This window comes from Rhinopithecus bieti, unplaced genomic scaffold (genome assembly GCF_001698545.2).
Source record: "Rhinopithecus bieti isolate Rb0 unplaced genomic scaffold, ASM169854v2 scaffold_30775, whole genome shotgun sequence".
Classification (NCBI taxonomy): domain Eukaryota; kingdom Metazoa; phylum Chordata; class Mammalia; order Primates; family Cercopithecidae; genus Rhinopithecus; species Rhinopithecus bieti.
In genome coordinates this window covers 3056456-3082780 of record NW_016813906.1, presented here as the reverse complement: position 1 = coordinate 3082780, position 26325 = coordinate 3056456, and positions in this window count along the sequence as shown.

The following is a 26325-nucleotide window of genomic DNA, read 5'->3' as shown; positions in this document are numbered from 1 at the left end:
AATGTCTCTCTAGAATATCAGTATAAAAATTCTAAATAAATGTTGATATTTGGAATCCAAAAACATATTAAAGGAATACATCATATGACCAGGATGTTTCAACATTAAGATATCTAATAATATAATATTAGTGGAAGAAAAATTATATAACCATTTTCATAGATACTTAAAAGATACGTTGTGGAATTTAATATTCATTCCAATTTAAAAAAAAACACCCAACAAAATAATATATCCATATCAAACCAAAACCCAACATCATGTTTCGTGGGAAAACATTAGAAGCATTTCTGTTAGAAACAAGAAAAGGGTGTCCACCATCAATGTCTGTTATTATAGGGTGAATTAGCCAATGCAAACAGACAAGAAAGAAATAAAAAGAATAAAAATTAGAAGTGAGAAGGTAAAAGTATTGTGTTGCAGATGATATAATTAAATACTTTGAAAACCAAGAAAATCAACTAAATTTACTGCCACAATAAAATCTCTCAGGTGTCAGGGTACTAAATTAATACACAGATGTCAATAGTTTTCCCATTTACAAACAAGTTAGAAGACATAATGGGAGAAAATACCTGCTTTGCAATAACAACAATAAGTAAAATTTAGAAGTATGAGCTTAACAGGAAATGTGAGGCTTCTAGGAAGAAAATTTTAAAATATTTTCAAAGTCCACAAAAGATTGTATGAACAAATGGAAAGGCATAGCATGTTCTTGGATAGAAAGACTCAGCATCATTAAGATGCTAATCCTTCCTGAGTTTACTTATAAATTTAACATGATCCCGATAAAATACCAAGTCTTTTTTTCCCCAAACTAGACAAGTTGATTGTATAATTCATATGAAAATCAACAAGAATAGCCAAGAAATTTCTGAAAAAGAAGACCAATGAGGAGGAATTAGACAGACATAGAAAAATGTGTATGGTATGCTATGATTTGTGTAGGAGAAGAAGAAAAACTTTATAAATATACATAAATATATATATAATATACACATATACTCTGCTGTGTAGTGTGTGTGTGTGTGTGTGTGTGTGTGTGTGTGTGTGTGCGTGTGCATTTGACTTGCATATGCATACTGTTGTCCTCTGGCAATAGAAATAAGAAACAAAGAAGAATGGTAACCTATTCGGGATATGAGCATGAATCTAATTCTGGATAGAGGTAGGAAGCTGAGCCTTGGTTGCATGATTTTTAAATGTTTTGAAGTGATTTTCATGTGATTATATTAACATATTCCAAAGTAGATAAGCAAAATACAAACCCATTTATAGAAAAGAGAGCAAAGGACAGCAACTTGAAACAAAGAAATTTTGAACATTACGAATCAAGGAATATAAATTACAGCAATAATAATAATGATGCTTTATTGATGTATAAAATATGTTAGCCACTGTCACAAGCACTTTATAGGATTTAACATAATCCCCAAGCAATAACCCTGTGACTTAGGTATGTGTCACATATACATAACCCTGTGACATAGGTATAGATATGATTTCTGGGGATTTTTAGTTCTCTGTTTCTTTTGATTCCCAGTGTCCAGAATCACTATTTTTCTTCTTGTTTTCAGAGGAGAAGCAGTGAGTATTTAGAAAGAGAGCTGGTGTTCTTGACCATCTTGTCACTCAGTTATACTCCATTATTTGCCTTAGTACTTCTGGACTTTTCTGGATCCCTTCACTTTGTGTGATTTAAAGAGGTTTAATGGTTTTTTATTGGTTCATTGGGTAGGTCGTCAAATTAATACAGAAGCATTGTTAAAAAATTGTTTGCATGTGACCAATTTTATTATTTCAAACCAGCACTACAGCCATGAATTGATTAACAAAATCGTTGGAATCATCCTCTATGTGCAAGATACTCTGCTAGGTACAGAGGGTGGTAGGCTTCAGGAGGATGACTAAAAATATAGATCTGGATGCCACTAAGGTCAGGTTCAGTGGTGGTTTTCTAAACTCATGACATGTGCACTTAAAGAAAGCCACTCAACTCAGTAAGAGCAATAGTTGAGTTGATAAAAATGAGGTTTGCTTAGCTGGGAGAGAGACTATTGCAAAATTCAAATAAATGATGATACATCAGAGGCAGAAAATCATAAAGCACATGAGAACTACTTAACACTGTTCAACGACTTACTGGCTGTGTGACTTGGGGAAAATTAACTAATTAAACTAATCAGTCTATACTTGAGTGGCCTCATCAATAAAGTAAGATAATCATGGCACCTAACTCATTGGGTTATGGTACAGATTAACAAATATAAAACTCTCAGGACACTGCTGAGCACATGGTAAGTGCTCAATAAATGAAAGCTATTGTCATTGTTATTATAATAAAATCCCAGCACTCTCAAACAGTTTTTAAAACTCAAGTGACTCCAGAGATACTCTGTATAAGCAGAGAGCTGATTTAGTAGATCAACCTTTTCCCACAATAATTAACAAATATGATGGGGATAAACATAGCAGAAGAGAAGGAGGGAAAGGAAGAACAGAATAAGAGCATGAAAAGATAATGGCTATCAGCAGCAGTGGTGGTGATTAAAATCAACAGTGAGGTTAGTGGTAACACAGAAGTGAGACTGAGATGAAGATGCCAAAAATGAGAGCTACACTATACCATCGGGGTAAGCAGAATCCACCCCACAGGAAAACAGTTGGAGACAGCACAGGGCATCTCAAGTGTGTATGTTTGCGGAAGGACTGGTAAAGAACTCTTTGTGCCTTTCTATTATGACCTTTCAAGGCTCTAGGTGTCATTATATGATGCCAAGCAGTAGTATTTCTATCTGATAATTGGTATAAAAATTATCACATCTAATTCTATCTCAGTAGCCACTATATATTATGGATTTTGATTTTCCTCTAGTAAAAGGCAAAAGACAAAAAGATTATAACAGTTTGTGCAACATGTAAAAGATAAAATGAGTATCTTCACATGACTTGGAAGGTTTAGTCCAGGAATATTTTATGGGACTTACTTGACTGCATTTGCTGCATTGCAGCTTTAAAATAGAGAGGTGGCCTGGCATGGTGGTTCACGCCTGGAATTCCAGCACTTTGGGAGGCCAAGGCAGGTGCATCTTCTGAAGTCAGGAGTTCGAATCAGGCTGGCCAACATGGCGAAACCCTGTCTCTACTAAAAATACAAAAATTACCTGGGTGTGGTGGCGTGCACCTATAGTCCCAGCTACTCGGGAGGCTGAGACAGGAGAATCGCTTGAACCCCGGAGGCGGAGGTTGCAGTGAGCCAAGATCGTGCCACTGCACTCCTGCCTGGGCAACAGAGCAATACTGTCTCAGAAAAAAAAAAGAGAGAGAGAGAGACAGGAAGGTACTTGATCAAAAGGCAAGCTGACATCTGCAATCATTTTAAGGAAGTGAGTTTAGGCCCACTTCTGAGACAGTAATCATTCAAAATCTCTTCCTGTATATATATGCAGTTGTCCCTTGATACTCATGGGAGATTGGTTCCAGGACTCCTAGAGGACACTGAAATACGATGATGCTCAAGTCCCTGATATGAAATGGCTAGTATTGGCATGCAACCTACACACGTCCTCCTGTATACTTTAAATCACCTGTAGATTGTTTATACTTCCTAGTACAGTGCCTACACATCACTTTATTCATGTGGATTCAACATAGTACTTAACTGGGGCAAATTTTAGTTTTGCTTCTTGGAACTTTATAGAATGTCATGGAGAAACACAGGCCTGGCTTGTGGTACAAGAACAGTGAGTGGTCAGTGTTATTACTTGTTCTATACAAATCCTACTAGGCAAATTGTATGATCACTTTTATAAAGGTTAATAAATTGAATATTACTAGGTTTAGGTAAATCACTAAAATCGCACAGTAACTTTGGATTGGACTGCAGACATATTTGACAACAAATCTCTTCTCTTTCATATGTTGTAACTCAGAAACTTTTAGTGCATGAATTTGGTAAAATCCACTTTGATTATCAGAGTTCTATATGTTTTTATGTAACATTGTCTTTTTACTGTGTTCCAGCCTTTTGAGCTTTCCCAAAATGTAAGATATTACTGTCTTTATAAACTGATATAGATGTTTGCTACATATAGAGATATTTCATGAACACACACACACCAGACAGAAAACTCTCCTGTCTCATGCCTCCTTCTCCTCCCTCTATGTATCTACCGCCTTCAGAACAAAAATTCTTAAATCAGTTTTCTCTACCTATTCTACTCCTTAACTACCACTCCTGCCTCAATCCACTAAAATTTCATCACTTCTCAAACATTGTTCCTGTCGTGGCCACAAATTCTCTTTATTTTTTGTAAGTTGAAAGGCCACTGTAATTATGATATTACTTGACATCTCTCAATAATTTGATCGTGTTAGCCACTTCTTTCTTAAAATCTCCTTCCTTAAAATCAGTGACAACGTAGTTACTGCTTTTCCTTTTACCCCAGTCGCTCTCAGTCTCCTTTGCAAGAAACTCCCTTCTAGGTCCCCTTCTCTTCTTCCATGCCTGATCCTGCCCACTCCTGTGACTTTGCTGGTGTGTGTGGTTCTAACCCATACCCCTTGCCTGGTCTCCAGGCCAATCTTTCCAACTGCTTAGTCACTATATCTTCCCAGCCTTCAATTTCACATTTCCAAAATTGATTCCAATGTTTTTCCTACCTTCCTATCCTCCTACCCTCCTACTCTAAGCCTGACACAACTCCTAAGCTACTTACTGTGAGGGTAGAGGAATATGAAGCACAGCATTCAGGACATATTTATTGAATGAATTTAGGAAACATGGAAAGTAGAGAATTCACTTGTTTTTCCTTTATAGCTTAGTGACCTATAATAGGAAGTGCTTAAGAAATAATTTCTTAGAATGTTCCAGTTGCTTGTAAAATAGCTTTTTCTTTCTTTCTTTCTCTCTTTCTCTTTCTTTCTCTCTCTCTTTCTCTCTCTCTCTCTCTCTCTCTCTCTTTCCTTTCTTTCTTTCTTTCTTTCTTTCTTTCTTTCTTTCTTTCTTTCTTTCTTTCTTTCTTCTTTCTTTTCTTTCTTTCTTTCTTTTCTTTTCTTTTCTTTCGAGACAGAGTTTTGCTCTGTTGCCCAGGCTGGAGTGGTGCAGTGGGGTGATCTCAGCTCACTGCAACCTCCACTCCTGGGTTCAAGCCATTCTCCTGCCTCAGCCTCTGGAGTAGCTGGGACTACAGGTATCCACCACCACTCCTGGCTAATTTTTGTATTTTTAGTAGAGACAGGGTTTTACCATGTTGGCCGGGCTGGTCTCGAACTTCTGACCTCTGTTGATGCTTCTGCCTCAGCTTCCCAAAGTTCTGGGATTACAGGCATGAGCCACCACACCCAGCTAAAATAGCATATTATTATTCCTCCTGTGCCCCGCACAAAGCATACTAGGATAACCCTTGCATAAAAGCCAACATTTTGACCTTGGTCCATAATGCTAGTGCCCTTGGTAGCACTCCAGGGTGGATGACCCCTGCAGAGCTCTGAAGTCTCTCTATATGACCCCTACAACTTGTTACTATACCTGAAATTCTGCACTTCTGAAATAACCCCTCTATGAAGTGGCCCACCAAACCAGAATACTTTTAACAAGAATTAAGCACAAGCATAATTATGCAGTTTGGTATTTGAATGAGTTGATAAATTAATATTAGGTTGGTGTAAAGATAATTGTGGTTTTGCCATTATAGAAAATTAAAAAATAGAGACCCATAAAGAGATGGAGGAGATGTCTTTATAAGCAAGTATTATGTCAAAACATACTGTAGACAAAATATACTATATTTCTTGAGCATTTACTACATGCCAGAAAATAGTCTATGAAGTTGGTGTGTGTTGATTCATTTAATGCTCCCAACAACTTTATGAGATGATTATTCTCATTTTCTAGATTAGAAACCCAATCACAGGGAGATAAAATAATGTGCCCAAGGTCACACATCTGTGAGTGATGAAGCATAACCACCACATTACAGATGAGCTCAGTAAGGAAAGCTTGATTCCTTTACATGATTTACTGGAAAGTGACATAAAGCCACAGTTCACAAAAAGAAAACACATTTAGTAAGCAAATACTTACAAAAATATTTGTCTGTCTTAGTAAGGGAGAAATGCCATACAACAAAATACCACCTTTACATCCCTTAAATGAGAGAGAGAGAAACAGGGAGAGGGAGAGGTGGAGAGAGGGAAGGAGAAAGAGAGAGAGGATGGGGAAAGGAAAAAGGGGAAAAGAAAGAGAAAGGGTATACTCTAATCTTGGTGAGGTCGCAGTGAGATTACATACTTTCTGCCACCCCTGTTACAGTGCAATAGGAGCTGCACTAATAAAATGATAGACCGAGAGTTACAAAGAATCTTTTCCTGAGATTTTAGCATAAGGAAATAATTTAATGAAAAGGGAACTTCATATACCAAAATGATAATTTCATAATTATTTATAGTATAGTGATATTGCAGATGATCTAAATGCCTAGTGATAGAAATGTCATCATAATTCATGAAATCTGTAGATTATCCAAGCATGAAAATAGCCGTTTTGAAGAAGACATGTGTAATATAATGTTAAGTGAAGAAATCTGAATACAAACTTTAATTGTTATATCTATACCTAATTTTATGCTTATGATATAGAACTGAGTAAGAATATAGAAAATTAAAACAGTTGCTATGTTAATTGTGATATTATGATTTTCTTTATTAAATACCTTTTTTTGTTATAACATTGCTTTCGTGGCAAGTGAAACTAAGAAGTAAACCAATTAGCTAGATGAGATATAAGGAAGTTTTGTAAATGCTCAGTACCATTATTTTGGGACAAGCGAAAAGTTACCATTATGTACTAGGAAGAGCCTGGGGCTTTGAGTATAAACAAATTTCGTTGTTTTTTTGTTTTTTTGTTTTTTTTGAGATGGAGTCTGGCTCTGTCGCCCAGGCTGGAGTGCAGTGGCCGGATCTCAGCTCACGGCAAGCTCCGCCTCCCGGGTTCTCGCCATTCTCCTGCCTCAGCCTCCGGAGTAGCTGGGACTACAGGCGCCCGCCACCTCGCCCGGCTAGTTTTTTGTATTTTTTTAGTAGAGACGGGGTTTCACCGTGTTAGCCAGGATGGTCTCGATCTCCTGACCTAGTGATCCGCCCGTCTCGGCCTCCCAAAGTGCTGGGATTACAGGCGTGAGCCTCCGCGCCCGGCACAAATTTGGTTGTTGAATTCTGGCTGCAGCATGTGGTTTTAGATCAATCACAGCAAATTTGACCCTTGGTTTTATTAATCTGAAAAAAAGTCTAGACACTTGGATTAGTAGTCAATAAAATTTAGTCTTTTTTTCCTGAAGCAACCCTCCTATGAGTTTCAGGATGTAAAAAACAAATAAAAACAAATCAAACAAGAAACTCACATCACCAAAAATCTAAGTTAATTCTATCCAGGCCTATCAATTGAAAATACTTAATTTGGTGGCTGCTTTGCTGGATCCCAGCATTTGTATCCTCTTTTTTAAATTTTGAAGCACTAGAATCATAAGTATTTGGAAAATGGAATTTTTGCTTTGTCTAATTATTGAAAATATACCTATGTCTGGCCAGCATGATGGTAACCCATCTCCCTGTCTGTGGCTGTCAGAATGGGAAATTTAGAAGATACCAGTGTAGGATGAACATTCTAAATTTATTAGCGCAACTCTTCTCACCTGATTCAAAAGTTGGACAGAGTCATCCAATAAGCTAAGTACCTAGAGGCGAAACGAATTGAGTTTTCTTTGAGAACACTGTAAAGTTTTCTCTTAATTATGCTAATGATTTCCTTGGCAAAAGAAATGTGTTATATTCATATTATTGGTGGTACTTTAGATGATTTTAGGAAGTATATAGATTTTAATAATTTTAATTATATTTTATTTTACTGTGTATTAGGAAAAAAATGGTCACCAAAGCTTAATATGCACATGCTTATACTAGGAATTATGCAAGATGATCTATATTGGTATAATAAATATAAAGGAACTATTTACATTCCTTTCTTAATTGATTCTTTCATTTTCTTTTGGTATATATTATACAATAATAAATGTACATTGTTATAAATAAAACAAATGACTGGATGTACATGCTAAAAATATTTGACTTATAAGAGATGTGAGTCAAGAAATTTAGAAACCACTGTATTTGAGCAATATTGATTTTCCATCTTTAATAGTGGTATAAAGTTTACTTTGAAATTTAAATTACAAAAATAGTTAACATAGGGTAAATAATAGTACGGATAGTAACACAGATAAGTCACAGACCAAGGTAGTGAGATAAGAATTACTAAAGTTTGGAAATCCTCACAGAGAGTATTGGATGGTAGAAGGCATATGGCAGTGTCCAAATAAAAGCACATTCATGTACTAGCCTTTTCCCATGCTCAAGGGTATCTGGAAAAGTCGGTCATCCTAGAATAGCAGAACGTCATTAATCCTGATTAGAAAAAGGGTGGAGGGGACACTGAAGGCATTTGGTAGGCCAGTTAAGAAACTGGTGGTAGGACATAAAAGATCATGGGTGCAAGGTTAAAATCTGCTTCTGTGTAGTGTCTACTACTTTCAGACTTTACCTTCTTACTTACAGCTCTAGTTCATGACTGATTTGGAGTAGAAGGAGATTTGAAATTCCTACAGCATAAGGAAAAAGGTGCAGATAAAAAAAAATAAATTCAGGTAGGTCACAATTTGCTTAGACACACTTTTTTTTTTATTTTTTTTTTTTTTTTTGCAGCCATCCCCCACCACTGTACCAAAGTGGAGGTACTGCAAGAAAATCAAGCTGAAGCTGCTTACTGGGCAAATTGAAAATAAATCCTAAATAGTGTATTTGTGACACTAAAGATAGACTAAAGTACCCCTTCAAAGTATCAATTTATAAATTTATACATGCTTTGATTTTTTAAAGAAAAGTAGAAAACAGTCTGTATATGGCTCTGAAAATGCTTTAAGGTGAAAATGCTACAAAAGAAAGTCTCCAGGTTTTGACCAAATATTTTAGTTCTGAATCTATGTAATTCATTAGAGAAAGAAGTAACCACTTCAGTGTGAGAATCAGCTTTTCTAAGCCATTTGTATTATGTGAGATAGAGGGAAAATAGATTATGGTTATTTTTGCCAAATAATTAACTATTATTAACATGAAAACTATGTATCAACAAAAGGACTAGAGGAACACCTACAGTACTTAGGTCAAAGTAAGAAATTGTTAATTGCTGGATTTTATGCTCAGGAACATTTAAAAAAATAATAACAGGGGAAAACGCCAGCCCATCTTCATTATGATGGTTTTGAATTCAGTTTCATTTCTAGTTATGAGGATTGTAAGGAAATTTTTGACCTTTCTTTTGCATCAGCCTCAGTTCACTCCCTTTGCAGTACTGCATAATTGTTGTGTATTTACCTCCCTAGAATTTACCTATGCTTGTCACTAGTGGGTGTGAATGCAGGATAAGGGGAAGGATAGAGGTGATTTCTAGGAAACTCAAGTTGAACTTTTGCCTTCTTGGACACTTCTGGGGCAAAAAATCCAAAAGCCCTAGAGAATTCCAGCTCCTGGTAAGTATGACTCATTAAGTACTGATCTTTAATAAATTGGCCTGGTCAGACTCATTCTTTTACTTAGAGAAATATAGGTCTGAAAAGAATTTTCAGCTGTCATAAAATTCATCTATGTTGATTGTGCTCAGGACTAACCAGAGACTCAAAGATGTTGGCCCAATCAGTTATTTTTCTCATTGCAGTGGCTGACAGCTCTCATTGCTGAATCTATGCTATGGCTTATTTCTTTTTGTCTGCTTTTCAAGATGAAAATCACTAGAAGCTTTTGAAGAATATTTTATTTTATATTTTATTTTGTTTAGAGACAGGAGTCTTGCGGTGTTGCCCAGGCTAGCCTTGAAATCCTGGACTCAAGTGATCCTCTCACCTCAGCTTCCCAAGTAGCTAGGATTATTGGCATGCACTATAGTGTCCGGCTGAATATCTTTTTTTATATGGGGAGAATATCCCTTTTAGACATTTCTTAAATATGCAGTTATACTGGGAGTTTGACTGATAAACTTAAAGCTCTTTGTTTGGTTTAAAATTAATTCCAATTGCCTTTAGCTTTTCCCGATTGGTCAGCAATGTCTTATAATCCAGCTCACCTTTTAATTTTTCCTTCATTATTCCCGTGAGAGAGAAGCCCATATAAAACACACAAACACAAAGATAGTAGAGGTCCTATTTAGGTCTTTGACTTTTATAAGCTTTTTTCTGTATCTCATCTTAATTAGCAAGTGAGATCAGAGGAAATATACTGAACATAAGAAGAGAGAGTTGATGGGACAAGGACTTTAGGAATATTATTGTGTCTCTAATAGTTTCATGTGGGTTGAAGGCCATCTGGACGGCATTATGGGAAAAGGGCAGCCTGCTGGGATATTTGGAAGAGAATCAGGTTTATTAGATAACTCGTGCAATAAAATTCAAATTTTGGAACACCTGAAAGGAACGAAGAAGAGAGGGAGCTATAAAAAGAAATATTTGATTGTCATATGGGTACTCTAGAAGTGAATATGGTATTATAGACAGGAGCAGCTGTTATTTTAGAGAGCACATTGTTCATATGACCCAAAAAAACAATATGGAGTTGCTCAAAACAAAGAAGACAGAATTCATGTGCTCGCAGTTGGTTTTTAGGAACATACCTCGGCCTTTATAACTGATAGAAAATATGAAATCTCACCCTCTTTTGAAGCAAAATATTCCTTTTCTAGTTTTCTCTTGACTTTTAATGTTTAGCTCATGTTAAAGATAGAATTCTGGTCCTTATAAATTTTCTTGAATTTTGTACAGTTTTAAGGAAAAAAACTTTTATAAATTATTTCAATGTTTTCCTTTAGAAAAAGCATGCTTAGGAAGAACTGTTAAATTTATGTTACAGTTTAATTGTTCAGATGATACATAAGAGAGCATTTTATTCCAGTATTTCTCAGATAAAAGAATGTGATCTCTAAGTTTAGAAGCACTAACTTAGGAAACTGAAGTGCATGATATATAGCAGCTTTCAATTCTGAATTTTTACCAGTTTGGTTTATGTAGCTGATAAGAAAAATCCACATGAATGCATGTGGGGCAATTGTTGTCATTCTTTACATTAGGACATGTTAAGCTATAGGATAGCCATCTATATTTGCCAACAAAATTGCTGAACTTTTGGTAATAATTTATCCCCAATGGTGTCAGAAAGACAAAATGTAAGTGGCTGTACTTAGTTACATAGTAGTCATCCAAAGCATTTAAAAAAGGTATTTATCTTTAAACATAGTCTAATTATACTATGTATTAAATATATATAATTAAAGTGAAAACATATATTGTAAAAAATCTCTTAGAGGTCTGCCATCTATGGCCCCTACTTTGAGAATTATTGGTCAAAACAGTTTTTTCTTCCTATTTAACTGTCACGTGTTATTGTCTCTATGGCAAAAAACAGGGGATGGGGGCAGATGTAATACATCCATGCAGAAGAGATCATCATTTGATGTTAGATTTCCAAGACATTTAGCATTTGCCCAATTCAACTACCTTATGTTGACAGAAAACTGACCCAATGAGATGAAGTGATTTATACCCAGTAGCACAGCTAAAGTAAGACTCAACTCCAGGACTCCTGACTTCCAGTTTAGTACACTCTGGTGTACAGCTGTCAGAAAGAAATACAAATGCACTTTTATCAGAGCAGTGGAAAGAAAATAGTATTTGGTTAATAGTAATTGGTTAATACATATAAACTTAGATTACTTTGGTTTCTAAATTTTCCTTTCTTGTTGGATTAAGTTAATTAAAAATATCTTGAACTTTATTTCATTTTTTACTTTTATTTTGCTTTTAAATGCTATAACTCAAATACTAAGGTAGAAAATTCTTTTCTGTTCTCCAGTTGAAGAAAAATATCTCATTTTATGAAGTCATTTAAGACAGGAATATTAGGAACTGCCAAATGAAGAGTGGATATGTCTATTTGGGGTGATGTGGAGTATAGTGGAAATGCTTTGGGGGTATCAAACCTGGAACATCAGATTTGAAGGGAAATTAACTTTTCTATGCTGTTCTGCTTCATTTTATGCCATTCCATTCAACTTTTCACCCCTCACCAACCTCTGATTTACCCATTTGGACTGTATCATACATCAACTTTTGAGGGGCTTGGATTTCTATCTATCCACTCAAATGCCCATCATTAATGTCACCCTGTCTGTTTCCATGTCAGGTTTCACAGAACTCAACTGCACATGTTCTTTCTGTCAGAAGTTTTCGTTTTCCTTCCTTCCTTCCTTCCTTCCTTCCTTCCTTCCTTCCTTCCTTCCTTCCTTCCTTTCTTTCTTTCTTTCTTCTTTTTTTTTTTTTCATGAAGACAGATTTTCATGCTTAGTCAAAAGAGGTAATGGAAAGTAAAAAATCCATTTAACTTTCGGGTATTTTTCCATGTTTATACTCAAAATTGGATATTATTTAGTATTATATTTATTAGAGGAAAAATGATTTTTGATGCTCATACTTCATCTTCTCCTTTCCATTAGTATACTTAGACATTCCAGAGTCTGTACAAAGGAAATCAGCAGACTAAGAGACTGAACAAGGGAGGGAGTAATGCCAAAACTGTCTTCACTCACAAACTATCTTAAGCAGGTCACACAAGGAGGAGAGCAAGCGCTGTTCTAGAAAAGACAATGCATTGAATATTTAACAAATGTTGTATGATGTAATTACTTGGAAAACATAGTACCTTTTCCAATTTAGAGGGATACTCAAAAAAGGAAAAAGCTAAGGTTTTGTTTTAATAATTAAAAAAATGCCTACAACAAAATCTCATCACTATAAGCATTTGATATTTAGGAATTTTATATATTTTATGTGATTTCTGTAATTCAAGTTTTGAATAAATAAAATCATAGCAATTGCTACCTTTTACTGACATAACGGCCAGCTGTGTGCTAATAAAGCTTGTTTAGTGAAGGCCAGCTATCTGCCAGTGAAGTTTGCTCTACATCATCTCATTTTGTATAGTTAGGTAAATGATGTCATCTTTACTTTATAGATGAAGACACTGAGGTTCAGCGGTGAGAAGTAACTGCTAAGATTGCACTGCTGTCATATGCCAGAGGTGAGAAGTATCTAGGCTTTCTGGTGCCATGCTTCTCGCTGAACCCTGTAGCCACTACGCAATGAAGACAGCACGGTACTTCCGTTGGCCAAAACTATGGCCCAGTTAAATTGATGTCAGCCACAAAGGGCTCACAAATGATTGTGTACATGAAAACAGGACATATTTAAAAACCTTTGGGTTAACATTTTAGGATCTGAATATGTGATAGACTGTTATCCTAAAACCTGAAGAAATAATAGGGATGTCTGCTTTTATATAATATCTCTTTCCTGTACTCAGAATGCCCTCTCCTTTCTCTAATCTTCAATGTTAAAACTTCATCCATCTTTCAAAGCCCAGATTAAATTAACACACCAAAAGGGGTAATTCCAACCAAAAGTGATCTATTCCTTCCAAGACTGGGACCATTTCGTTTGAATGAGGACTTTTGACTCTATGTAGAGTAATGATGTCTGACTGCCCCTGTTATACAGCCTGCCTATACAGATACAGTTCTGTCTGACTCATCTTGATATTTCATATTGCAAGTGGCTTGCTTTTAATGATATCTTAATACTAATTTTTTGAACAAATAGAATGACAATAAAGACAGGAACTGATATGAGTTTCTAACATAGAAGTTCTATAGATGGGGTGATGATGATGATAAGCTAACATTTTATCCACACTTAGTCTGAGAAAAAAAAAAAAAACTGTGAAAACTGTTGTATAATCACATTTTGCCATCCTAACACTACTGTTAAGAAGGGATTATTATTATCCCAATTCTACAAATCAGGAAATGGTCTCAATGAATTAACATAGTATGCCTAAATTCACAGAGATAGTAGGTAACAGGGCTAAGATTTAATCCCAGGTCCATGTGACACTCCAGCTAAAGCCTCCATGACATGGAAATGAATATCTTTTTCCTCCTCTGTATTTGCTCCAGAACTTAAGGCTATGCAAAGTCTCCTCAGATAAAGCCATCGCCATCTAAGAGATGGTGCAGCAAAAGAGGGGAAAACCTAGGGCTACTAAATGTACTTGTGCAGAGTGTACATGCACACAAGACCTCCATGTGAATAGTAGCTCCTGGAGGTAAATGTTCAGTGCACAGTCTGCACAAACTTTCATGACAGCCCTGAAATTTGTGCCTTATTTGAAGCAAGCAGTTCCCTCACTCTTCCATCTAAATGTTGACTGGTTAGGGGGACTACACATTTCTCCTGTTTACTTTGGGGATTATTTTAGTCAAAAGACATACAAAAAACAATCTACATCTTAGCTTTAAGTTCTGAAATAAGCCCAAAAGGGAAAGTTAACTTGTTGTATACAGTAAGAATCTCATTTTCTAAAATAATTATCAACAATAAGTACCCATAAAAGATTTTAAGTAGTAAGCAGTTATGATTCTGAATAAGTATTAAAATATCATTGTTTCCCAAAGAATTAAGACACATTGGTGAACAGTATCTCTGACTTTTCTCAATGTTATCCAATAAGGATTCTCCTAAAGGTGATTTTGATTCATAATAGTGTAAACACTGAAAAATAAATAACCTGGCAGATGCAATGCCACCTGACAGATCTGAAAGCATGTTCCTTTAATCTGTGTCTGTTTCACTAATCTATCTTTTTAAATATTTCCAAAGGTCTCCCCAAAGTCTGAGCTTGAGTTAACACTGTAAGCTCTTGATATTCATTCCTTCATTTAGAACTTATTATCCAAGCCTTGAAAACAGCCATTTAGCCATTCAATTTAGGAAAGTAAAGATTTATTCTGGTGAGCTTTCAAAAACCTTAACTTTCATTTCACTATTCATTCATGTATTTTCATAGCAGAGCAAAAGTGATGGCAGTGCACTTCCCCATTCTCTAGGCAAGTGTGATTCTTATATGTAAAGATGCATAGAGTATCTGATGCTCAAATAAGAGGTCTAAGTCATGGTCAGAATTAACCTAGGAACCTATCTTCAATTTTTTTATTTTTTTAACAATTGTTGTTCTCCTGCCAAAGCAAAGTTCCTCTTGACTAAGTGTTTCCAATAGCTTTCTCCGTGTGTAGCCATTTTTTTCCTGATTTCCTGTTTTTTACTACCTTATCCCTCAGCTTTTTCACACCCTGTTTCTTAACTGATTTTTATTTCAGTCTTGAGCCCTCATTGTAGCAGAGCACCTTGGTTTCCCAGTCCTTTGCCTACCTGCTTTATGATACCAACACTGCCCTGCTGGTTGCTTCGCTGCTCTGTGGCTGATGCCCACTGCCACCACATCACCTTTTCTCTTATTGTCTAAGTTTCCTACCACTTCCTCAGCCTCTTTAGTCATCAGTGTCTTACCTCTACCTCTCCTGCAAATAGCTCCTCACCTAGTCAGTGATTTGCCATTGATTAGGGGGAAGAGTCACTGATTTGGGATGTTGATGATCTTTGTTGTAGAAGCTAATGGAGAAATCTTTATGTTGATGATGGCCAAGTTTTTATTCCAGCCTAGAACTTTCTGCTAGTTTCCAAACTCAAATATCCAGATTATTTTGTCAAAAATGTCTCCCTAGTTTTCCCACACTATGTATGTACAGTATTGAGCTAGTTATCTCCCATCTCCCATGAACCAGTTCTATCTTCTGTATTCAGTCTTTCCAATGATATCATCCTGGCTAGAAGCCTGAGAATAATTCTTGACTCCTGTTTTTCTCTCTTTCCCTCCCCACATCCAGTAACTTGTGAAATGTCACAAAATCCAAATCATGCTGTCCTCTCTGTTCTCCTTTCTATGATACTGGTTAAGGCCTTATCATCCACTTTTTCAGCTCAATCTATGTCATTTCCCCAGCCTTGCCTCCCTCAATGTGGCTTTTTGGCTGCCTCTCATGTACAGGATAAAGTAAACATTTCTTATTGTGACTTTATTTTATGATCCCTGGCTCTGCTTTTATATCTTGCCAGTCAGTGCCCTATTCTCTATGCTCCTCGGCACCATAATCCTTGGAGTTCTTCATATCTCCATCTTGGCTTTCTTCCTGGTGACTTCGTGATATTTCTTCACATGGACTTTGCTATCCATTTCTTGTTTGGCATCTGATGTGCACTTTCAGTTTGAGTATACATGGTTTTATTTAATTTGGAAAAATGTTGAGCTATCATATTCTCAAACATTACTTGTCTGCTGCTCCCTCAAATCTCTTCTGCTTGGATGCATGAGTGTGTATTGGAGTTCCTCATCTTCTATGTCTCCAAGCTTCCCTTTTCAGTTTTTATCTTTACATGCTTCATTACTGGTTGACACCTCAGATGTTGTCCAATTCACCAATTTCTTCTTTAGCTGGTGTTTGTCTAGAGCATTTCCAATTAATTGTTTTCTTTATTTTAAACATTGTGTTTCACATTTTTGGAATTCTAATTAATTGTCTTTTCAGATACCCATTCTCATTTCTATTTATTCTGTTTTTTTCTTAAATTCTCTATTACCTTATTATTTATTCTAAATGCCATGCATATCTTCATCATTTTGACGATGTTAAATATAAGTATTTTAAAGATACTTAGGAATTTTCTAGTTATTTTCATTTCACTTAGGGTGTGTCATTCTACTGATTTATTGATTTTATTGGTTGGTTCTCCTAGCTCTTTTTCCCTCGTGTATTTTGGAATTTAGTCTTCAGACTAGAATTGCGTGGGGTTTGTTTCATTGCCTTCCTGTCCTGCACTCATCCTTCCTATATAGCACTTTTGAGCTTGTCTCTATCCAGTCACCCTGATTCTTCAGTTCACAACTAGGTCTTTGATTGGCCATGTAGCACTTTGGTCTCATGATGAAAATGAGGCTAAAACAGATGTTATTACTGAGTCAGTCAGGGCTATGAGGCTTTGTATGCTACTTCCAGCCATGTAACTACAAAATTTTATGTAAATAATAACCTTAGACAGAGGGCACTGTGGAGGAAGACTGACAGGGAACTGCACTGACGTAATCCTTCTGGTTGCTTCTCCATCTTATCACTGATTCCTCTCTTGGGGAGAAAGAGTGACTTACTGGCTTTGAGAGTTTTGAGATGGAATGAATGTATGTGGTTTAGATGCTTTGGGGTTTTTTCTTTGAGACTGTCCACAATTGGCAATGAATGACTTCTGGTCTGCCTTCTTGGCCAAGATCTAATCAGAGCAGGGAAGCTCTGACTTTGCAAAGGAGTGAGCAGTTTTGCATCCCTTCTGTTACTGGGTGGATAAATCTATCTAATTCAGGAGACTGTTACCAACCCCACTGGCTATGCATCTAAGCGACACTCTCCAATTTAGCATTTATCAGCAATAAGGGATGCATTTTGATATTCATCTTTCTTACTCTCACTAATCTTTCCCTCCTCCTCTTCCCCTCTTTTTTCCTCTCCCTCTCCACTGGTTCTGACCTTGAAGAGGTAAAGAGATGCTATATATTGGGCTTTCTTGTAATCTAGGAAGTGGTCATAGCCTTTTCACAGGCAGGTCTCTAGTTCCAAGCCTGTCTCTAAACATCAGTCTTACATAGTGCATTCTTAACCTCATTTTACTCACAGAAGCAGAAATTCTTAGCTTTCTTGCCTGGTTCCATAGCCCGAGAGCAAGACTCACAGTTTCAGGACCAGGCCTGAAAGATTTATGTTACTTGTCTGCTTTCAGACCACAGAGATGTGTAACTTATTTATTTGATCTCAGCAGTGCCTTTTGGATTTTACCTATAACATTTTTATACTTTGCTACATTTTAATAGCAGAGGCCAGTGTGTAGACCCGTGACTTTATAATTTTGTATTAGCCTGAAATCCTTCTCAGCTACTTTGTGCATGTTATTTCCTCTACCTGACATGCCTTTTGTGTCTCGTGTATCCCTTCACCTAATTATTATTTAAGACACAGCTTTGATGGCACCTTTTTAAGGAAACTTGCCCTGCAAAGTTAGTCACTTCACTTCCAACCTGGAAATGATCCTTTTAGGTGTCTTTCGCACTAGGTTCTAAAATCCTTTAGGGCCAAGATGGTATCTTATACATTTTTGTGACCCCAGCACAGGTCTAGTCCCTGATATAAAAGCATCTTTAATAAATGCCTTTTGATTTATTAAATGCTTGTATATATTATAATGCTTGTTAATTGAATAAATGCTTTTTGAGGTAAAGGTGTAATTGTGTATTTGCACTGTGGGATAATATATAAAGTGTTCAGTTTCCTCTTTTCGTTTTTACTGGAATGTCATTATCATTGCCATCAACATTACCTTAATTTAAGGAGTCATCATATCTGAAAGGCAGCATGCTAAGATGGAAAACAACGTGGTCTTTGAACTCTACTAAGACTACAAAAGTTAGCCGGGTACAGTGGCAGGCATCTGTAATCCCAGCTACTCAGGATGCAGAGGCAGGAGAACCACATGAATCTGGGTGACAAGGTTGCAGTGAGCTGAGATCACGCCACTGCACTTTAGCCTGGGTGACAGAGCAAGACTCCATCTCAAAAAAAAACAAAAAACAAAAAACAAAAAAAACGAACTTAAACTCATAACTTTCTTAATATTGATGAATCTCTACGAGTAACTTTCTGACTTATCTATGAATAGCTATCACTAGCTTTCTTAATACCTATGAATACCTATTTTCTTGTCTGTAAAATGGGGTTAACAGGCTAAACATTGCATGATTTGATTATGATAATAAATCACAGATTAGGCAGCGAGCTAATACTTCTTACTCTCCCATCCCTACACTGGTCCTCTTGTGTTGAATGATGCAATGATTACCTAACAGAAATGCAGTTTGTCTGCGTTCAAAAATTCCCCTATGGTCTTGATCTTTCCCTATAAGCATAATCAGAGGTCGTTGCTCAGAGGGTATCTTGAAATGTAGATCTGTTCTCCCCTTAGGCTTTTTCCTAGCAAAAGCTATATCATTCCTCCAATAAAGGCTGCCAACATAAAGGCACTCTCATAACAGGATTTTGAAGAGAATGCATATTAGAATCTTACTGTTAAAAGCCTGAAAATACAATTAAACAATACTTTAAATTGGAACAATACTAGAAGGACCCCTGTCACAGCACCACTTCTGGATAGGCATGACATATTATCACGTGCAAAATAAAAGTGACAAATTGCATATGGAAGGCTGAAATGAACTTTTTCAAATCCAGGAGTTGCATATCTTATTCTCAGTTTCATTCTAAATAAAAGGAATGTCAAAATGGTCTTATTTAATTCTTTAATCTTCTTTGTGTTGTTGTTTGCTCTTTGCGAGTAGAAATAGGGAATAAAATTCACTTGCTTAATTCTCATTAATGTGTTAGAGAAGTGGAATGGGATGAGGTTTGTTCATCCTCATTGCTTCCTTTTTCTGGGCTGGAGGCCATAAGGCACTTGGCTTCTAGATCTCAAGCTGTTCTGTTCTTCAAATATCCCCTGACAATCAATTTATTGAGTGATCCTGATGTTGCTCCAGGGATGAGATGACAATTACAGACCCACCAGGAAGCAAAAAGGTGGCGAGAACAGCAGTTACTATACAATGGTGAGGATTCAGGGATTTGTCAGAATATGAGTGTGAGGCAAGAGTGAGAAAGAATGGTGTGTGTGTGTGTGTGTGTGCGCGCGCGCACGTGTGTTTTCAGCAGTGAGGATACACTGACTTTGATGTTTAGATGTACTTAAAATATGCTTCCACTGAGCAATAAATGCAGTCTTAGCAATAGGAGAAAGGGCTAGAAATAAGGGAATTTATAAAGGAAGAAAGAAAAGTGGAACAATGGCTTTTGAATGAAGGCCCCTTCTACTATTAGAAGGCAAGAGCCACTCTTCTATGCCACATGTGAGAGTGAACATCAGAGTGGGAGATGCTGGAACGTATTTGACTTTGAGTGTTGAGTTGGAGCCAAACTTCCGTCAAGACTGGCTGAAGATTGTTCAATTTTTAGAACTGCTTTCTTTCCTCCAATATGTGAATTCTTTGGATTCTATAAGTGATGATGATTGAGAGGAGGTCAGTGAAGGGGAAAGTCACTGTTTTAAAGTGATTTGGCTTTTTTAATTGTTTTCCATGATTGATTGGATAGAATATACTTTAAGTAGTAAATTTCAGATAAATACCTTGCTGTAAGTTCTATTGGACATATAAGATTAGGGAAGGGAAGAAAATCTGGCTTTATTTCTCTCTCCAGTAAACATATTAGCAAATCTATTTCCCTGTGTCCATCAAAAAGGTAAGCTTTTAAAAAATAAAATACATAAACAAACATAGCAGATGGATGCAGGATATAACCCACTGAAGCTTGATCGGTTTATATTTATTTATTTGTTCTTGGTAAGCCGGTTATCTCATATGGGATTCAAGAAATAAGCAGGAGCTGTGACACCTCTGTTATGGTGCTCAACAAGAAACAATTCCCCAGATTCTTTGAATTAAAGCTAAAAGTAAATTGAACATATTAGGTTCCACATTTTTGAATGAAATTCCAAGAGTGATCTTTGTTTCACTCTGTATTTTATCTCTTCTTGTTCTGAGTAAGTTGGGAAAATTAGGTAGTTCTTATTTATTTAGAGGAGAACCCTGTAATATTATACCATCAAGGTGAACTAGAGCAGGGGTCCCCAACCCCTGGGCCACAGACAGGTAGGTACCTGTTAGGAACTAGGCCACACATAGTAGGAGGTAAGTGACAGGCCAGCAAGCATTACTGCCTGAGCTCTGCCTCCTGTCAGATCAGCAGTGGCATTGGATTCTCATAAGGCGGTGAACCCTATTGTGAACTGTGCATGCAAGGAAGGGATCTAGGTTGCACGCTCCTTGTGAGAATCTGATTCCTGATGAACTCCTCACCACCACCTCCTTCATAAAAAAACTGTCATCCATGAAACCAGTCCCTAATGCCAAAAAGGTTGGGAACCACTAAGCTAGAGAAAGTTCCACAAGCATCTTTTGTGTGTGCATTTTTAAACAGGTTACTCCACTTGAGACTGGAATTTAAAATATCTTTACATTTTCCTCTTGATTTTATTTTAATAAATAGTATTTTTCTAAGAGCTAAAAAAAAAAACCCTAATTTTATGAGAACATTTTGTGTAAAATCAGATCCAAATTCCAGACACAGTGATAGCAACTGCTACACATCCTTTTACATAGCTCTTGAGAATATTAAGGCATTCCACACCAAATTTCTATGTTAAAGGCTTGTGAATAGGATTAAATTTGACCCAAAGCAAGGTGGCAAAAATATGTCATCCAGTACTTATAAAGCAGCATGAATGAAAATGGACTCCATCCAGTTTTGATGTAAATTATAAACAATTAAAAGTACATGAGTTACAATGCCCAGAGCTGAACACTGAGGACATTACTGCACACTTGAGATAACTTTGAGAACTGAAGAAGCAATTGTTTCACAGTATGACATGAAAATAACAGACAATATTTGTGTCTGCAGAGTCAAGCACAATCTTGTGTGCCTTTATCATGTAGGGGATTTTTTCAACACGCTGGCAGGAGCATGAGTGATGCACAATGGCAGTGGTGAATAGTTTTTGGAATAGATTAGTAGGTGACGTCACAGATAAAGGACTATTTATCACCATAATTTAACACAAGATGCAACACAATGGCTTGATGGATGCATTTTATGGTTTTCAGCCAATCATAATAATGGACCTATTGACTAAAGTTTTATGTGTCCTTTACACATCCTTCATGTTTTAGAAAAAAAGCAGGGACCACGCTGGGGAAGAATGAGTGATAATTCAGAAAGGACCAGCCCTTTGTGGAGTATGTTTTTCACCTGCTCAGGCTCCTATCCCCCAGTCTCTGGGGCTCTAAGCTCAGACTACCAAAGGCCAAGGAGAGAGCCGAAGCTAAATTAAAGGAAACATCTGAGGTGAGAGACAATGTTGCTCTGCCTCACCACTGAGGTCAGTCAGCAGGGATGGGAATCACTTAGGGAGCTGAATTACTGTCACTTCCCTAAACAAGGGAAGGGGTGCTGGTTAGGGAGAATGATACCCCTCAGAGAATTTCTTAGCTAGTAGGGTCTGAAAAGATGACAAAGGAGGTCAGAAAACGTTCTTTCAGAGAAAATGAGGAATTCGTTATGTCTGATCAGAGAATTTGCTTAAAGAAGGGAGAGTATGCAGTGTCTTCTTTTTCCCCCCACAAACACTCTGAGGGATACATTTGTTTTCACTCATTTTCATGGACTTTTGGACTACTATAAAATATTGGGCTAATTTCTTCTTGTTATTTTAAAATGATTCACTTGTAGGCAGTTGGAGAACCAAAGACCCTAAAAAGGGCTCAGAAAGTAGAAGAATTGGATATTTATGTGATTAATGTTTTATCATTTCTCTCACAGCCAACCAGGACTAGGATTTTTTTTTTTCAATTGAATACAGCAAACAAGCAAAAATATTAGATGATGAAATGATGACACTACACTGACAAAAATTAGTTTCCTCAATCTCAGCACGTAGGTACGCATCTCTTACTGACTATTCTTGGCCTTGTCTGCAAATGAGGGTAATAATATTATGTCCCTCATAGGAAATTTGGGAGGGTTCAATAAGGTGACATCAAGAAAAGCAATTCATATATATGCATACCTCTTATGTCTGAGGCATTGTCCAAGTTTTACATTTACCACCAACTTGTCTACACGGCACAGGGGTGGAGAGCAGAGGAATAAGCCTCTGGGTTCTAATCTTGGGTGGTGGTCATATCATTTGAGAAATCAGGAAAGGTTTAACATTTGTAACCCTCAGTTTTCACTTACTTAAAACGGAGTTTATGTAAGTACCAGCTTTATCCGATTACTCTGAAAATGAAATAAGTTAATGAATGTAAAGGACTAGTCTGTAATAAGTATTAAATAAATAGAAGTCATTGTTATGACTAATCCTGCTCTTGGATTCTTTTAGGAGGTAGCCTGCCAGTAATGAAAGGACCAGTTCAGCTCTCATTATGAATATTTTTAACAGTGTAGATTCTATATTTGTACATGCTATCTGTTTGTGCTTCAGTTATTTGCTCCAAAGTATTTTTCATTCACCACAGTTTGAGATTTGAGTGGAATAAAATATATTTAAATGGCTCTCTGTGTAAAGGGAACATTTTTTTTAAAAAACAGTAGACAGAGAAATAAATTCTCTATTTATCAGTCTATCCATCTATTCATCTAAACTTTTTTGAAATTAGTACCTTATGTAGGGAACCAGATGGCTCAGGAAATTTGTAATCCTCATACTTTGCATTGCCAAAGTACTTTTAAATTAAAAATCTAAAAGCATCTTACCAATATTAGCTCATAACTCATTAGAATTAACCTAAGATCCTTGGTTCATTTCATCCCCAAGATGCTAATTAGCAAAAGCACTTCTTACTCTTGCTGTTTGGGTGGCTTAAATAAAATGGTTACACTTTGTTTCCAAAGAGTATGCATCTGCACTGTGATTGGTCAGTGTTTTATAGCTTTGGTTTCACTAGAAAAATTTTAAAAATCATGCAAGTAGACAGAAGTTTCAAGATAGAGAAAACTATACAATAGGTGTTTAATATTTTGAAGAAGAAAATACTTGGGCAGGAAATGAGAAATAATGCATGTTTCATCATGTAAATGCCAGTGAATTATTGATGATGTAGAGAGTGTGAAAAAATTTTTGAGATTTTAACTCAAGGAGATATACACAACCTCATAAGAATTCCAGAGATTTAGTGAAGTGAAATTCATAATAGAGGCTCCCGGTGAGGAAAGTTATACCTCTGTTTGAAGAGACACCTGCATGAGAATGGGAGGCACAAGGCCAAGGGAATGTTACAGGAAATCAGTGGAACTGATGATGCAATGTTCTGTTGAAAGTAAAAGAGAGAAATAAAACTAGCATTAGAGAGATAACATGGGTGCTGCATTTCAAGTATAGGTAAAATAAATGGATAAGAAACAAGTTGCCTTGGTGATGGTGGAAGTCAGCTACCAGACTATCTGCTGAAATTGTCACTCAGCTATGAGTAGAGCATGTAAAACATTTGAGTTTTACCCTACATTTCATGTCTTGCTACCAAGTCTTATCAGATGAGGCCACCTTCAGTTTGTGATAGACATGGGAAAGGCTTTAAACCTAGTGAACCTGGATTTCAACAACACATTTGGTAAAATCTGTGATTATCTTTATGGATAAAAATGGTAAAAATGTGGGTAGGATAATAGGTATGTACATTTGTAACTATTTAATCACATGCCAGGAAGTGCTACTTAATGAAATGAAGTTTATCTTTAGGGAACAAACTGTGCTTATGCTCCTGTCAAAGGTCTTATTTCTTTGCATATTTTTCACAATGACTTTGGTGATGACATAAATGGGTTACTTTTCTGATTACTAGATGACAGGAAAGAAGGCAGGGAACTCAAATATTTGCTTCATGATCAAAAAGCTCTCTAAAGGATGAAATTATGGGCCAAGCATAATGAAGTGGGAACTAGAAGAGATAAAAATAAAGTTATACACATAGGACCCCCAAATCCCTCTGTTTTAATATGTAATAGGGAATATGAAACAGAACGGTAGTAATACATTTTATGGAGGCTGTACTAGTCCATTCTCACACTGCTAATAATGACATACCTGAGATGGGGTAATTTGTAAAGAAAAAGGAGATTAATAGACCCATAGTTCCACATGGCTGGGGAGGCCTCACATGGTGGAAGGCGAAGGAGGAGCAAAGGCACGTCTTGCAAGGTGGCAGGCAAGACAGCATATGCAGGGGAACTGCCTTTTATAAAACCATCAGCTCTCGTGAGAACTTATTCACTATCACGAGAACCCAACACAGGAAAAGCCTACCTTCATGATTCAATTACCTCACACCGGGCCCCTCCCAAGACGCATGGGGACTATGGCAGCTCCAAATTTAAGATGAGATTTGGGTGGGGACACAGCCAAACCACATCAGAGACTCAGTGTTTAATTGATTCTGAAAACCCAGCATCAGTCAACACTGTGATGTAACTACTAGAAAAGCTGTGTGTTTCATTGACATTTATATAACATCAGTACTGATGAGATGACAGATTCACTTTACCCTGTGCTAGTCAGACTAGACTTGGACCGTGGTGGTTCATTTTAGAGCCCATATTTTAAAAAGACATTGATGAGATGATATACACCAAGAATTATTGTGGGTGACCATAGAGGGAGAACTTGGGATAATATTTGTAAAATATAGAGGGTGAGAGGAGTGGGTTAGGCAGGGTGTTGGGGTTTTGTAGCAGTATCAGGAAGGTACTCGTAAAGACAGATGAACTAGAGGAGTGAAGAGTTGATGCACATCTTGTTAGAAATTTTATAAAGAACTTAAGAGTCAGCTAGTGTGTTGGACTAGCGACTTTTGATGGTCCTCTAAATCCAAGATGCTAGAAATCTAACAAAATCTTAATTTGAATGAGCCATGGATATGAAAGTTGATATTAAAGAAATGAAGTAAATGGAGAATCACTGGCATGCAAAGAAAAAAAAAAAAAAAAAAAAAAAAAAAACCTTGAGCCAAAATCTCTGGTTCTCTGCTACGTGTTTTACAATATGTTTCTACACACCCTGTTTCAAAGTAGTGCACAAAGAAAAAGGCCCTTGGATGGTAATTAGCCTCTGAACTTTTCTTTAATTTGGAGTTTGAATTAGATTCTTCACTCTTAATAGAGGACTTTAGATTGACACTTGGCGGTAGCCTGCATGTCCCAAATCTTCTAGCAGGCTTCAGAGATGAACTCAAATCCCTACTATATTTGACTTTTACTGAGCCTTTGATGTTTGCTGTCCCTTGTTTAGGAGTTGGAATAAAAATATTGACCACAAGGACAATCCTATCACTCACAGTTGCATACAATTTCTCTGAGTATTGCTTTTAGTCATGAAAGATCATTTTTTTGGAAGCAAAGATCAAGTATCTTTTGGGTCAAGATCATCTTCATTAATATATTTTTTTCCAAATCTAAATAATGCTATTTTTTCTAAAAGAAGAATACTTCAGTACATTCTTCCATGTCTAGCCTTTAGTTTTATTTTGATTTCACAATAAAGTTTGAGTGTTTCAAAGGCCAGAACCATCTTTGAATCCTCAGCGCTTACCTCACTTTTGGCACAGTGCAGGTACTCAATGAATGCTTGTTGGACT